The 14,180-nt window shown below is 38.2% G+C and overlaps 1 protein-coding gene across 7 annotated transcripts in view; it reads right to left on the bottom strand.

Annotated features, from left to right (window-relative positions):
• Window positions 1–3,078: 3,078 nt before the first annotated feature.
• The window catches only part of LOC147426508 (protein FLOWERING LOCUS D-like), a 65,958-nt gene continuing 54,856 nt past the window's right edge, over window positions 3,079–14,180 (bottom strand). For 2 of the 7 annotated variants that reach the window (XM_086499027.1, XM_086499032.1), the window contains exon 5: window positions 3,079–3,404. The gene's annotated coding sequence lies outside the window, so the exon portion shown is untranslated. Of the gene's footprint in view, window positions 3,405–5,440; window positions 5,579–6,001; window positions 6,590–6,775; window positions 6,970–14,180 lie in introns of those variants that run through there. The other 5 variants (XM_086499026.1, XM_086499033.1, XM_086499030.1 and 2 more) reach the window with 3 other exon arrangements.

The following is a 14,180-nucleotide window of genomic DNA, read 5'->3' as shown; positions in this document are numbered from 1 at the left end:
TGCCAGAAGACTGAAAGAAAAGGTTCGCAAATGAAACGTATCTTGGTTGCACGAGATGTTTTTGTGCTCAACCTTCTACCAGCGAGAGTAATGTAAGCTCACACGAAACTTATGACACTTTTTTACCTCTTTCAATGGTGGAAACTTGAATGTAAATTCCAATGAGGACCAAATACATGCTATGAGGGTTTCTAAACATTTACAAACCAGCCTATTATTGATGCAAATGTACATGATGTACTTTATGTGGAAAGGGTTGAGAATGAAGAGGCTAGAGGTATGCCAAAATGGCTAGTACATACTTTGCGTGACAGTAAATTGGATGCACCTATGTCTAGTCGTATTCATTTAGGCTCTCGCCATGCATCTCATGCATCATATTGTTATGTTTTGGATATTTCTAGCTCATGTGATGAGGAGGAACCTCTTTCTTTTGATGAAGCACATAATTCAAAAAATCAGCTGGCTTTTGCCATGCAATCAATATATGATGTAGAAAATGAGTCATATTCTTTATGTGATTTGACTTCTGGCAAAAAGGCCATTGGTACGTACTGGGTTTACAAGTTGAAACCTAAGCCAGATGGTGAGATTGATCGCTACAAGGCTAGACTTGTTGGAAAAGATTATGCACAATAAAAAGGCATTGATTATGAAGAGATCTTTGCTCCCACTTCTTGTATGACTACTGTTTGTTTTCTATGTGCATTGGTAGCTCATTTTGGATGGAATGTACATCAATCAGACATAGTTATTTCTTTCATCAATGATGATATATTTGAGGATGTTTATGTAATGCAACCTCACAAATTTTTCAAGAAAGGAAAAGAAAAATAAATTATGCAAATGTAAGGAATCTTTATATGGGTTGAAGCAATCGTGCTTAGTATAAGAAAGATGACACTCATTTGGTTAAACGAGACTTTCGTAAATAGTCCAACTGAAAGCACTTCGCATGTGAAGCATGAGGGCGATGTATTTCTCATCGTTGTTCTATATGTAGATGACTTGCTACATGATAATATCAATAAAGAATACTACACCCATGTTAATGAAAATTTTCTTCTATCATTCTATAGAATGCAGGTAGAGCATTCACAAGCCCTAATGGCATCCCAATACATAGTGCAACCTAAATAAAATATTATCTTGTAAATATCTTTAGGTCCTCTTTACATTTGCTTCAGCGGAATAATTGTTGCTATTTGTCAAGAAAAACTCAAATTCTTGAAAAAGACAATCTATTCTTTGCAGTAAACTTGTTTAGTGCATCATACTCCACAAAACGAACCTCTCATTGCTAACATGGAGAGAAAAATTAAGATGGAACTAGGCCTTATACTCCCTTCGTACATCAACCCATTCACTTAAGTTATAATCTCCTCTTATTGAGATGGGAGACACTCTATGAGGAGGCTTGTTTGGTGGATAACTTTCAAGGAAAAGCTGTATTTTGTGATCATCATTCTCTCAAGAGAGTAATAAGTCACTTGGTATAGAGTCAAAACAAGTCCGCAAGCTCATTTCAAAAGAGCTTAAACCTACTCCTTAATGTTCAAGTAATTAGAGTTAATAGGCAAAGTTTTAATTTCTTGAGTTTCTTTGACAAACACTTCCAACATCCACACCATTTGTATGGATATCCACCTTTATTACAAAATCAATAAAGTTGTGGGTAGCTCTTGAATCAAATTGTGGAGATTATGGTGGGCATACACTTTTCCATGTATAACATGTGTACATTGCCTTTTTCTTTTCTTCATAAATATAATTTATAGAAGCTTGTGAGTTACCCTTCTAACTGTTTTGTAAAGGGCATACATGATATTCAAACATTGATTCTCTTTCATATAGCATAGAGAGTCTTCTTTCCTTTGGAGATCCGGTTTTTCTTCTTATCACTCTTGAAATAAGCATATAGACAAGTTTTTTCAACCCAATGTAACCTATCATCATTATCACCTAAGGCATGCTTTGTGGTAGCTACGAATATTGTAGATGCTATCATCCAATGGTGAATGATTTAAAAGCTAGCATGGGCAATTGTGCACCAGCATCACCCTGTCCATCCTCGCAAGATTCACCTCAAGGGAAAAAATTTGTAGCTCTTACATTCAATCACTGCTTAAATACCCCTCTCAAGAATCTCTTCACACCGACTTTGGCCATACATGATGAGGACTCTCCTTGTTGCAAAGGGAATTAGAATACAGTGTGTGGTTACGATGTAAGAATAAGTTTTGTAGATGTTGTTGCAAGTCCTGAAATTACTACTGCTAAAGCTATTTTTCATACATCTAAGCAGTCACATTAGGGTGCTAATGATGCATAAGCAGATGCACCGATTACACTTTCTGTTCAACCTCCCATTACTCCACTCATTTGCTCAACAAGAATAACCAAACACAGAATATTGAATAACATGTACAAACCATGCCCCTCTTATGCGCTCACTATTGCAGGTGGAAAATTTTTCACTCTTTTAGATTCTTTGTACAAATTCAGAAACAAGGAAAACTTTTACATATATCTACACTGCTAAACTTGTCTTGAGTCAAGTTTACGGATGATAGATGTACAAAGCATGGAGAGTGCAGCATCTCATTTCGATGATTCAATTTTGGCATCTTGCACTCTATTTCAAAAAAGGTATAAGCTAAGTTCTTACAAGAAAAGTGTGGAAGATTTACCCTGTGCAGTTTTCTTTTCAAAGGCTGTTACATATGGAAACCTTTGTCATGCACATTTTGGACAACTAATTTTTGCTACTTTGTAGACATTTGATATGGTTGCTTTGATTGTATATGTGCTAGGAATTTTTGCATCTATTTCAAAATATATCTAATTCTATTGTGGACACCCTACATTTTCATTGAGGGAGAAAATTGTATGTAAACAAAATTTAATGCATTTCTAGAAAGTCATGGGACAGTGACGTATACCCCTCAACAAAATGGTATTCCAATAAGTAAAAATAACTCGCATATCAAGAAAGCATGATGTATGGTCAAAAGCGAAGCTTTGCCACATTCATTTTGGCTTGAGAATCACACAGATTGCATTTTTACTAAACATATATCCGGCTAAAGCATTGCACTCTATCACTCCATATCTTGTATTTGTACTAAACATATATCCAACTAAAGCATTTCACTCTATCACTCCATATGTTCCATTTGTCCTAAACATATATCTAGTTAAAGCATTGCACTCTATCACTCTATAAGAATCAATACATTGGTCATTTCGGTATTTTAAATTGCTTGGCTTGTGATTTGGTGCTTGACAAACAATACTAATAAGGCTACATAATGGATTTATGTTGGCAACAGTCTTGAAAACAAGGGAACAAAAAGTTATACCATCCATCCGCGTACTTATTTGTGGAAGACATAATTCAATCCCTGTTAGCATGTACATGGGAGACATGTGAGTTTACAAAATGTAAAGAATACATTGTTGCCTCTATTTAATAGTGAGTACAAATACACTTCCTAATGGAACATAAATGAAACCTATGGAGGTTTCAAATGACACTACTAATCAACAACTATCTGTTATGTAGTTTGAAAGTAATTAATAAGGATAAGGCTTAAAATGAGGAGGGTAGACATAGGCAAAATGGCTAGTACAACCCTTGTGTCAATGTAAATTGAAGGCACCTTTGTCTAGATGTACTTAACATGTCTCTTACGCATCAAAGTGACATAGTTTGGTTATGTCCAATATATGGGGGGGGGGGGGGGGGGGGGGGGGGGGGGCAATTCAACAAATTAATCGAATGCGATGCATTGAGTCATTGCATTTTAAGGATCATTTTAAGTAAAGAATGGCACACGATGATTGTGTGACTTGCCACCTTGCAAAACGACCATTGGTATTAAAATATCAAACTAATGGTAGTTTTGATCGTTACCAGGCTAGACTTGTGGAAAAAAGGTATCGTCAAAAGGAGGAAATTGATTCGAAAAGAATTTTACTCCTACTATTATGAGACTATCGATCGTAGCATTAGCACACTAGTAGATCAAAAGAAATTGATTGGACATTAAGACCAATTGAAAAACATTGTTGATTTAAAGGCCAATTTCTTTTGGAAGAAATTTTTGGGGTAGCAAATAATATTTGGACATCCTTCATCAACACATTCATGCATATTTCATTTTATATCAAACAAAGTATATATTATAAGGCACTATTGCATAGATGCAACCTTGAAGATTGCAAGTCTATTGCTACTTCTATGAAGATAAGTTTAAAGCTTCATGGTATTGGAGACTACTTCAATATCAATTTCTATCAACACAATGTTAATTTCATAATATGCAATCTACCGTGTGCAGATTTATGCAAATCCCCGATACTATGTATTGCAAGGCACCTAACTTGACATTTCATTACTTCAAGGGCATTACATGTTTAAGGTTGTTTGATCCCAAGCAGGTGATGTTAACACCAATTTGCTTGCTTTTTAGAGGTCCCAAGTAGGCTTTGACAGAGGAATGTCTACTAGTGGTATTTGTTTCATTAGTGGCAACTCATGCACTTCTTGATTGACAAACCAACCACCTACAAAATCCACTTTTGTTCTGAGGTGATCGATGCACATGGAAACTTTCACAACTATTCTTCAGTGTATTAAGTAAATATGTCTTTTAACTTTGGTAATCGACAACAATTTGCCACCACAATCTTTGGCAATCATGAGAAACCAAGTGTTCCATGCACAATGCGCACTGAGGTGAATTCATATAATATTAGGTAGAAACTATGTAGAGGAGGTGAGCTTGGCTTATGCCCCTACACAAAAAGAAAACATGCTTATCATTGCACAAAGGCTTCGCCTTGTTAAAATTTCAAACCTTTTCGCATAGCTTCGGGTTTACTCCCCTTAGGCATCTAATATATTATATCACAACATGAAAATCTTTACGCCACAAATATCTATAACCAATGTATATATTAATGCTTCTTTCGATAAGCATTCTCAATCCCATATTTATGGTTATGTGCATACCGAAGCTCATACCAAGGAAAATATATTAGCATAAATTGAAATTTCTTTTGGGTAGAATGGGTTGGCATTTGCCACAATGATTTTAGTATGGTAGCTACAACCAATACATTTGCCACCCTATTTCTTTGCACAAGGTACAATACACAAGTATCATAGATGCTTATGGTTGGAGATAGCTTTGTTTAGGTCATTGCACCACTAATGAAGCAAGTGAATCGTAACATTAGACAATACTAATCTCGCAAAGCAAGTTGATGATAGCATTCAAAATGAACATAACTATTACAAGACGTACCAAGCCATCAAACACCTTATTTCTATCACACAGCTACCACAACTCAATCAAAACCATTGGTATATTCAAAACATAGCCATATCAAAACTAAATTAGAATACAACGATAATCATATCCAAGCCATAACAAGATCAAGTGCAGAACCATTATACATAGCCATATTCAATCTTCATGACCATAACCATGTCCCAACAACATCCATACCAAGTTTAAAATTGACTCACATATCTAACCCAATGAGACCATAACCATGTCCACACGAAAACCTTAACAAGTACAAAACCAAATTCTCATTACCAAATTGTCAATACCATAAGCAAATCAAAATCAAAATCATACCATAACTAGTGGCATAATAAAAACCATAGCAAACTGCAACCATAAATCAAGTCCAAATCATAACTATATAAGTGGTAAACCATGAACAATCTTATACCCAAACCATAAAATCCATAACTAAAACTTTGCAAGTAGATCCTAATGGCAAGCCCCATAAGTCAACACGGTAGGGAGACTCCCTATTAAACCCTCGAGGATCCGTCCCCCCCCCATAATATATATATATATATATATATATATATATATATATATATATATATATATATATATACATATATATATATATATATATTATGATCGAAAATGCATTTTTTGACCAATTGACTCAAAAAGCAAAATTTTGAAAAAAAAAATATTTTTTTCAAAACAAGTCTTGCTCCCACTTATCTAGCCTATCATGCTACCGACGTCTGTCAGCTACATAATAGCCCTTCTTACAACTTCAATAGGTAAGTAGACCTCTATCAACATTATTACCAAGTTGCTAAGTTGTTGAAGTCCCTCGAACCTATCCTATAGCTAAAATGTGATTCTCTCTCTAAAAACATTTGCCCAAGCCCTCCATTGGTGCAACAAGCACACACCTTTAACTCCAACATTCTCTCTATACTAACCTTCTTCAAACTCTATTGTAACACCAAGCAAGCTCCTCCCCCATTTCTCCATCCTCTCTCACCTTCATTGCCACTTAAAGCAAGCCATCCCCCCCCTTCCCCCTTCACAACACGAGATATAGATGGTGAGTAGGTACCGCAAGAGTTTCTCAAATGTGCTTGAGTATGCATGCAAATGTCCACTACTAGCCCCCACTATGTTCAAGACCGTGGGGATTTGGACCACCATTTGAAGGGAAGGCTCCTTGTTTTTAAGAATCGCAAGGATAAGGAGACTCTTTTGAAGCATGTTGTTCCCAATGTCGAGCATGTGATTGCAAAAACCTGCTCGAAGGAAATTTCCACAACATTGTGAGTACCTCTTTTCGCATTGATAAGTTTTGTGTGGTCGCACATGAAAAAGTGTTTAGGGCTACTAATTGTGTGTCTACTTTAAATTTTTTGTATGTTAAAAGCAAATGGTGAATCACAATAGCATGATACTTCGAGAGACAGACCAAACACAAGAGACACAAGAAGGCAGAGTTCATCCCTAATAGTGTTAGCCCTCAAGGTGAGCGCCTTCAAAGGGTATTTCTTTCATATTGCAAAAGATAGCCGATACATGTTGTTGTCACAAGTGCTCAAGGCCTTCTTGATCTTCACAAGTGTTGAAGCCTTCGTCATCTTCAAGAAATCTCAAAGCCTTGGTCGTCTCACAAATGCTGAAAGAGAGATCGCCCAATAAATTATGCTTTGTTTTTTTGCTCTTTACATGCCCTCAAAGGAGTCTTTATATAGGTACTAGCATAGCCTTTTGAGTGCCCTTGAGCCTTGGCTTTTCAATTGTTTTACCTTTGGCTTTTCATTTGTCCAACATTTGGCTTTTCAATTATCCAATCCCTTAATTAATAAAAAGAAAGACGCCCAACTTCAAGGGCTAATTTGTATTATGCACCTCACTTTTAGGACAGATTTGTTACATACCCCCCACCCCCGCCCCTGACTGAGAAAATGGTAATCGCCCTAAGTTACATCTACAAAACAAACAAGGGTAACAACAATATTTATGAACTAATCAATCAATCATGTGCATGCATGAATGGTACAAACCACATGGCATGCATCACATGTATAGGCATAATTATCCAGTTCAATCTCGAAACTCACATGCTTCATATGCACTAAAATCAATCATCAAACCAATCAATCTTGAACTCCAAGGATGTCTCTGATTAATCGATCAAATTTTTATCTAGCCATCTCATCCTCATCAACCAAACCTTTTGATATCGTGGAGTAGCATTATTAGCCATCACATGTAGATCTGGTTGATCCCTTACAGATGTCTTGATGCACCAAAACCACATATCTAGTATATCATGTCCAAATTAAAATTCTGATGCACGAGATCTATCCATACTAATCATCACATCCAGTTCTAACTCAAACTCCACGAATGTCTCTCATGACTTAGTACATCATCAAGATAGAATGCTACAATCATTCCATGAGACATCCCTTAAAATGAGAAAGTAAATCATTCTTGTTGCAACTTTTATCAAAATATATAGTGATGGTAATGCCGTCAGCTCGGTACCCCTGAAAGGATAACAACAAGTCAATCAAAACCACTATCAATCATTTGTGTTGATCTTTGATAACAGAGTGGAGTAGCTCTTCTGTATGTAGCATGTACTCCACCAGACTCAACCGTTGAATCATCCTCAACTCTTGGTGGCTATGTAGGAGCCAATCCTAAGGTAAAGCTGCAAAGTATCTGCCCAGTCCTCCCCCATCCATTTGGCATCCAAGGCCAAATTATTCCACAACTCAACCAAATCTTCCTAGATTAGCTTTCCTTTCATCTTTCTTTCCTTGTGTGCCACTATCTATTTGGGTTGAAGGATTTTCTTTGTTTCCTTAACTTCGGGTTGCTCATTAGCAATCATAACCTCTTGCACTTGTTCTTTAAAAAGACACAACAGACTCACATGGAAAGCATTGAGAATCTTCCAATGATATGACAGTTTCTATCTAAAAGCAATATCGCGGATTTGCTCAGCGATCTAGGAAGGACCATAGTATTGCACTCTCAGCTTTGAATAGCCCTTTTTCTATATGATCTATGCTTTCGTAAACTTGAGTAGCACCCAATCATTCAGTTTAAGTTGCATCTCTCTATAATGCTTAAAAGCTACCTTCTTGTGTTCCCTGAGACTTCTGCAAAGCCTCCTTTATCTTGGAAAATGAGATGAGATATCAAGATCCTTCACAAAGCCGTTTGCTACACAAATACCGTAAGTTCTTGTCACCTTCAACAATCTCAAATGGGGTCTTCCCTAGTCATGTATGGATTATGTTGTTATAGGCAAACTCCACCAATGGCAGTTGTCGCACAACTATTTGTGGTGTGACAACATTTTAACAAATCCAACACAACTGAATTTGTGATCTCTGAGTGCCTTATAGATGAAACGAAGAACAAAACCTCCATGTAGCCCCCAAATTCTCACATCAAGCTCGTCAAAAGAAACGGGTCATCATGGGATCTCTATCAAAAAGTATAGAATAAGGCATTCCAATGTATCTAAAGATATGAGTAATGAACAACTTTGCCATATGAGATGCTTTAATTATCTTCTTTACAGGGTTAAAACGAGCTTGTTTGCCGAACCTGTCTATAACGATCCATATATCATTATTCGCACCCTGTCTTTGGAAGATCAAATAAAGTCCATAGCATTACTCTTAACATGGTCAATATGGAATTGGTAAATGTAACAGTAGTCCTGGTCTTTTATGTATGTCATACTTCACTTTTTGGCATACCCAACATGTACACACTTAAGTGTCCACAACTGCTTTGAGACAAGACCAAAAGAAGTAAGTATCTATTGCTTTTGATGTAGCCTCAAATCTATTGCTTTTCAGGCATGAAAATCCAATCCTTACTTGCCTCAAATCTATTGTAGCCTCAAATCTATTGCTTTCCACGCATGATGTAGCCTCAAATCTATTGCTTTTCAGGCATGAAAATCCAATCCTTACTTGCCGACGTTCTAGATAGTCAATCGTGATGAAAAGTATATGGGCATGTGTGCAATCTCCTGTATTATCATCCTCGAGAGCTAGACAACTTTTATTGCAGCAAAATTCAAATAGGACGCAAAATAGACATTTCAATCGTATATGTTGATGAATTTCATTGAATTCAAGTGCATCCGCATTATCCACATCATTGATGTTCTTCTCCTCTTCCTCTTTGCATGAGGTTGACTCTGAAGCCATCCACTCTCCTACTATGGGAAGGATTAGATTGTTTGTAGAAGAACGATCAACTGAGCTTTGATACCATTGAAACCTTTCTGTACATTAAGAACATATGGTGAATCATAATAGCAGACACTTCGACTTGAAGAGAGAGAGAGAGAGAGAGAGAGAGAGAGAGAGAGAGAGAGAGAGAGAGAGAGAGACCTTGGCTTTTCATTATCCGACCTATGGCTTTTAAATTATCCAATCCCTTGGCTTATAAAAAGAAGGGCGCTCCAGTTTGAGGGCTAATTAGTGATATGTGCCTCACTTTTAGGCCTAACTTGTGACACTACTAGCTTGTGCAATCGTTATTTTATCTACAATAGTGGAGGAGCATCTACTTCATAACGTCTAGGGTAGGTTCTACAGTCATGGAGGAGCATCCATTTCATAGCCTCTAGGGCAGATTCAAAGCACTACATGCAGATATTGAAGGAATAGTTATCTTTCACCTTTGCCCAACCAAGTTATTCTTCTTCCACACTCATATATGATCCCCACTACTACGTATGGTACGAGAGGGCTTAAACCTAAGCCCATCCAAGTCTTGCCTCTATTAGGTTTGGGGTGGCCAAGCTAGATTGTGGTCAGTACCACCTTTGAAGCAGAAGATGGTATCGGATGTCAAAAACTCCTTGTAATAACGCTACTAGATTTGTGAACTTGAGTTGGTGCTTTCTTCTCCTTTGCTTTGGGCATATGTTTAGGAACTTTCCTTTGTAGAGACTACCCTAATGTTTTTGTGCAAGGATGTGCAACAAGTATAGGGATGCGTTATTTAAAGGCTAGCCCCTGTACATATTTTTACTATGAGCAGTGGATGTGTAACCTTAAGGTATGAATTCCCTTACATTGCGTTGAGGAAGCTATTGTTCCCTTTGAAGTTATGGTGAAGCTACCTAATGATGTGTTGGAGGGTGTCTAATTGAACAAGCATTGGGCTGCAGGGACGTCTGGCCATTAAGGACTTTAAGGACCTTTAGCATGCTCAATTTTGCACCCAAGGTCACAAGGTGAGGATGTCTTCGTGAACATACTTTGGATAGAGAGTTTCAACTTTAATGGCTTATTTTATGTTCAATTTTTGCAAATCAAAAGAGAATGGAGGCCAATTGAAGGTCTAAGGGGAACTAGGGTGTGGATGGAACCATCCTATTGCTATTTATTTTTTGTTACTCTTATCTCTATGCAATATTTTGAAATTGTAATGCAAAGTATCATTTTGCAATGGTTAGCTTATGTGCAATTTTTTTTAGAACCAAAAATTTCTCGTGCTTGCAAGATTTTGACATCATTGTGAGACTTCGTCCATGTGCGTGCGTAATTGTGCAGCACTTTTTTTTTATTTGGCAGCTCACCCAAATTTTGCATCTACTTTCTGCCACATTTGGAAGCTAGTCCCTTTTATGAAAGGGCCCACTATAAAAAGGGGTCTCACTACCTCATTCTCATTTTCCACTACCTTTGAACTCTTCTAGTGTCTGCATGCACTAAAAGCCAACCATAGCAGCATTAATAGCCTCTGCTAGCACTTCTCTACACCTACTTCTTGAGGACACTAAACATTGCATGGAAAACAGGTGCTCTACGCCTTTTTCACATGTTTCAAAAACCTTGCTCCTACCATTGACCTCAGCATCAAAACATTTTCTAAAATTGTGGCGGTCATGGAGGAGCATGTCAACGTGCAAACTTTTGCATTATATTCACCAAGGAGATAGCCAATTTTAAAGCAATTAGCATGCTTTCACGAAATTGCCGGTGAGGCAAGGCATTTTCTTGATCCACGGGACTCCACGGGTGGCAATGCTTCAAAAGTGCAAACTAGGGAGATTACCTCTCAAGCAACCATGCTCATCATCTTGTCAAGAAGGAGCCCCATTCGAAGGAGTATGCTTGCCAAACCTATACATTGGTGTTATTTCCGAGGAGAGCAAGGATCCCACGGGTGTCCCCATGAACCCTACTTCAAGGGGCAAGCGCTTATGCTCAAGTTACCTACAGGGTTTGAGCGGGTGATGCAGATGTTGTGTGCTATGGCAACATCATCCGCATCTCAAGAGGATGTGTCACCATCAGATGAGCCCATCGCAAAAGTGGAGATAATTATCTATCATCAATTGTAATGGTTGGGGAGCAGTGTGTTTCTCCACCACATGGAGAAGGTCGTTGGGTTCTGCACAAAGGCCACATTTCCCTTGGACTCCACTCTAGGACCCCTTGAGATGAAGGTTATGTCTCTTGGTGACTTGGCCAATATTACTGCACGTGTGTGAGAAGGTGTTGGCAGCTCACCAAGCGAATCTGCCCAAGGCTCCTTTCCCACCCATCTAATCATAGGTTGTGGATCCAAGGCAACCTATGTCGATGTACCCCCCCCAACACACACACAAACAAGCCGATGCTAGTAAGTCATGGGTTGAATTAGAGGTCAAGTAGAATGAGATAAAAAGTTGAATTTTGTTTGTCTGTGTTTGGTTTTGCTTCATCTATTTCATCTTATTTTACTTTCTTGGTTTGTTCAAGATTGTTGTGGAGCTAAACATGTGGGCAAGGCATGACGATGGCCTTTGAACAGCATTTGGACCACAACTCTCTCTAGTACACTACATTGGGAAACTCCCCTTGGAGATGATGTCTTTTGGCACAATGAGTTAACTCCCAAACATCACTTTGTGAAATGTTCATTGAAGGCCTTGGCCAACTTTCACGCGACTTTTTTGTTAAGGGTTAACTAATCTTCATTAAGAACTTCACCATCATTCTATACTTCTTATATTCTCCATGAGGAATAGTACATAGTTGTATTAGCCAAAGGCCACAGTGGGGCACCGATGGCATAATAAACAAACTTGAGTGTACAATCTAAACCAAATGGCAAAAAAGAACGGGAGTGTACACTCATGAAAACATTGAAAAATGTAAAGACACAAGTAGCCAAATAGGGGGACACGAGACTAGGCAAGAGGCTGCCAAGGGTGAAGCTAACTCAAAAGTACTTTGAAAGTGGTTTTTTTACTAAAAAATGCTCATACACGATCTTCTTTTAGAGACCATTGCATTGAGCACAAATTTGCACCGATAAGAGTAGTAGTGCATGGTTATAATAGTGAAAGGCCACAATGGTATTTCAATGGCGTGATTGAAAAACTTGAGTGTACAATGTAAACAAAATGGCAAAATAGAATGGGAGTGTATACTCAAGACAAAATGGCAAAATGCCAAGATACAAGTAGCAAAACAGTGTGGCAAGCGTCAAGAGTCAAGAGTCAAGAGACTAGGCAAGAGGTTGTGAAGGGTGAAGATGAATCATGACATCCTCATTGAAGTCCTCAAAACGTTGTAGCTACAATAGATGGGGAGGTGGGAGATGACGAAGGATAAGGCCATGGCATTGGCTTGGAGTAGACTAAAGCTTAAAGCTTGAATCAAAACTCAGAGGTTTCACGATTATAGACAAGGAAGAGCTCACTTATATAGAGCCTACATATGCCATAAGGCCTCGAGGCATGTGCACATTACACAAATCCTGCGAGTAAGCATGTGTGTGTGCGCGCGCACATGAGCGTGTTAGACAATCGTTCATGTGAGCCTTGAATTTTAAGCATGGCGGCCATAGGCTAAAGCTCATGATGTGAAGGCACCTAGGGTCTACCTTCAAAATTGGGCAAAACGGCCTCAAATGGTTTTTTTAAAGTTGATCAATGATCAATTGTGCCTTCACACCTGTCACCAAACATACTTAGTCCCTCCCCGTCCCGAGAATGTGTCCCGGTTGGACGAACTTTCGACTATTTCCCTCTTCCGCGTCCTACCATGCCCCCTCCCCGAAGATCCCATCCTACGTCCCAAAGGCTCATCCATATCACTATGCGAAAGAAAACAAATTGTTGATCTTTGATAGCACTGTATCAGGACGGAACTAGGTGCCAAAGGGAAAATCACTAATACAATATAATACCTATATTTTTATACAACTCGAAAAGAGCTTCAAAATGCAAAGATGAAACACAGAAAAATTTCCCTTCAAAAGATGCAAAGATGAAACACAGAAAAATTTCCCTTCAAAAATTTCCCTTCAAAATATTGGCCCCTCAACTAGGCGCCCCTTGTCGTATTTCTTTATTAAATTGATGAGCTATCATAGCTACAACTATCATGAGTCTTAGACTTGCAATATTTGAGTGCTAATGGTAGCCTAGCCTCTCTTTTATACACACTTTGTCCAAAAGCACTTAAAGGAAGCTTAATTCATTTGTGTGCTAAAAGTCCTTTCAAATATCTATTTTTAAAATAACTAGCACCCACAAAGCACCCATGTAGAAGTCTTCCATGTCAGCAGTCAAGCATACAAAATGCCACATCATCATCGATACATTATAACCCAAGATTTCCACCGACGGTAATTTTGTGGCACAGATTATGAAAGCCCATAATATGGTCACGGCAATAGTCTTCTTCTACATCCATCGGGTCTTCTCTACTCCAGTCAATAATGGCTATACCATGTCATCAAACACAATCCCATGAAGGGATGTAATTGTCCTCAACTAGACTTGTCAAAACTAATTTAGTGCCAAAGCTCAGAAGATAGTGTCAAAATGTAATCAAGCACAAGCAT

The sequence above is a fragment of the Adiantum capillus-veneris genome, chromosome 24, assembly GCF_014529385.1.
Source record: "Adiantum capillus-veneris isolate H3 chromosome 24, ASM1452938v2, whole genome shotgun sequence".
NCBI lineage: Eukaryota > Viridiplantae > Streptophyta > Polypodiopsida > Polypodiales > Pteridaceae > Adiantum > Adiantum capillus-veneris.
Note: the sequence above shows the minus strand (reverse complement) of the source record. Positions and strands in the feature narration are given on the sequence as shown.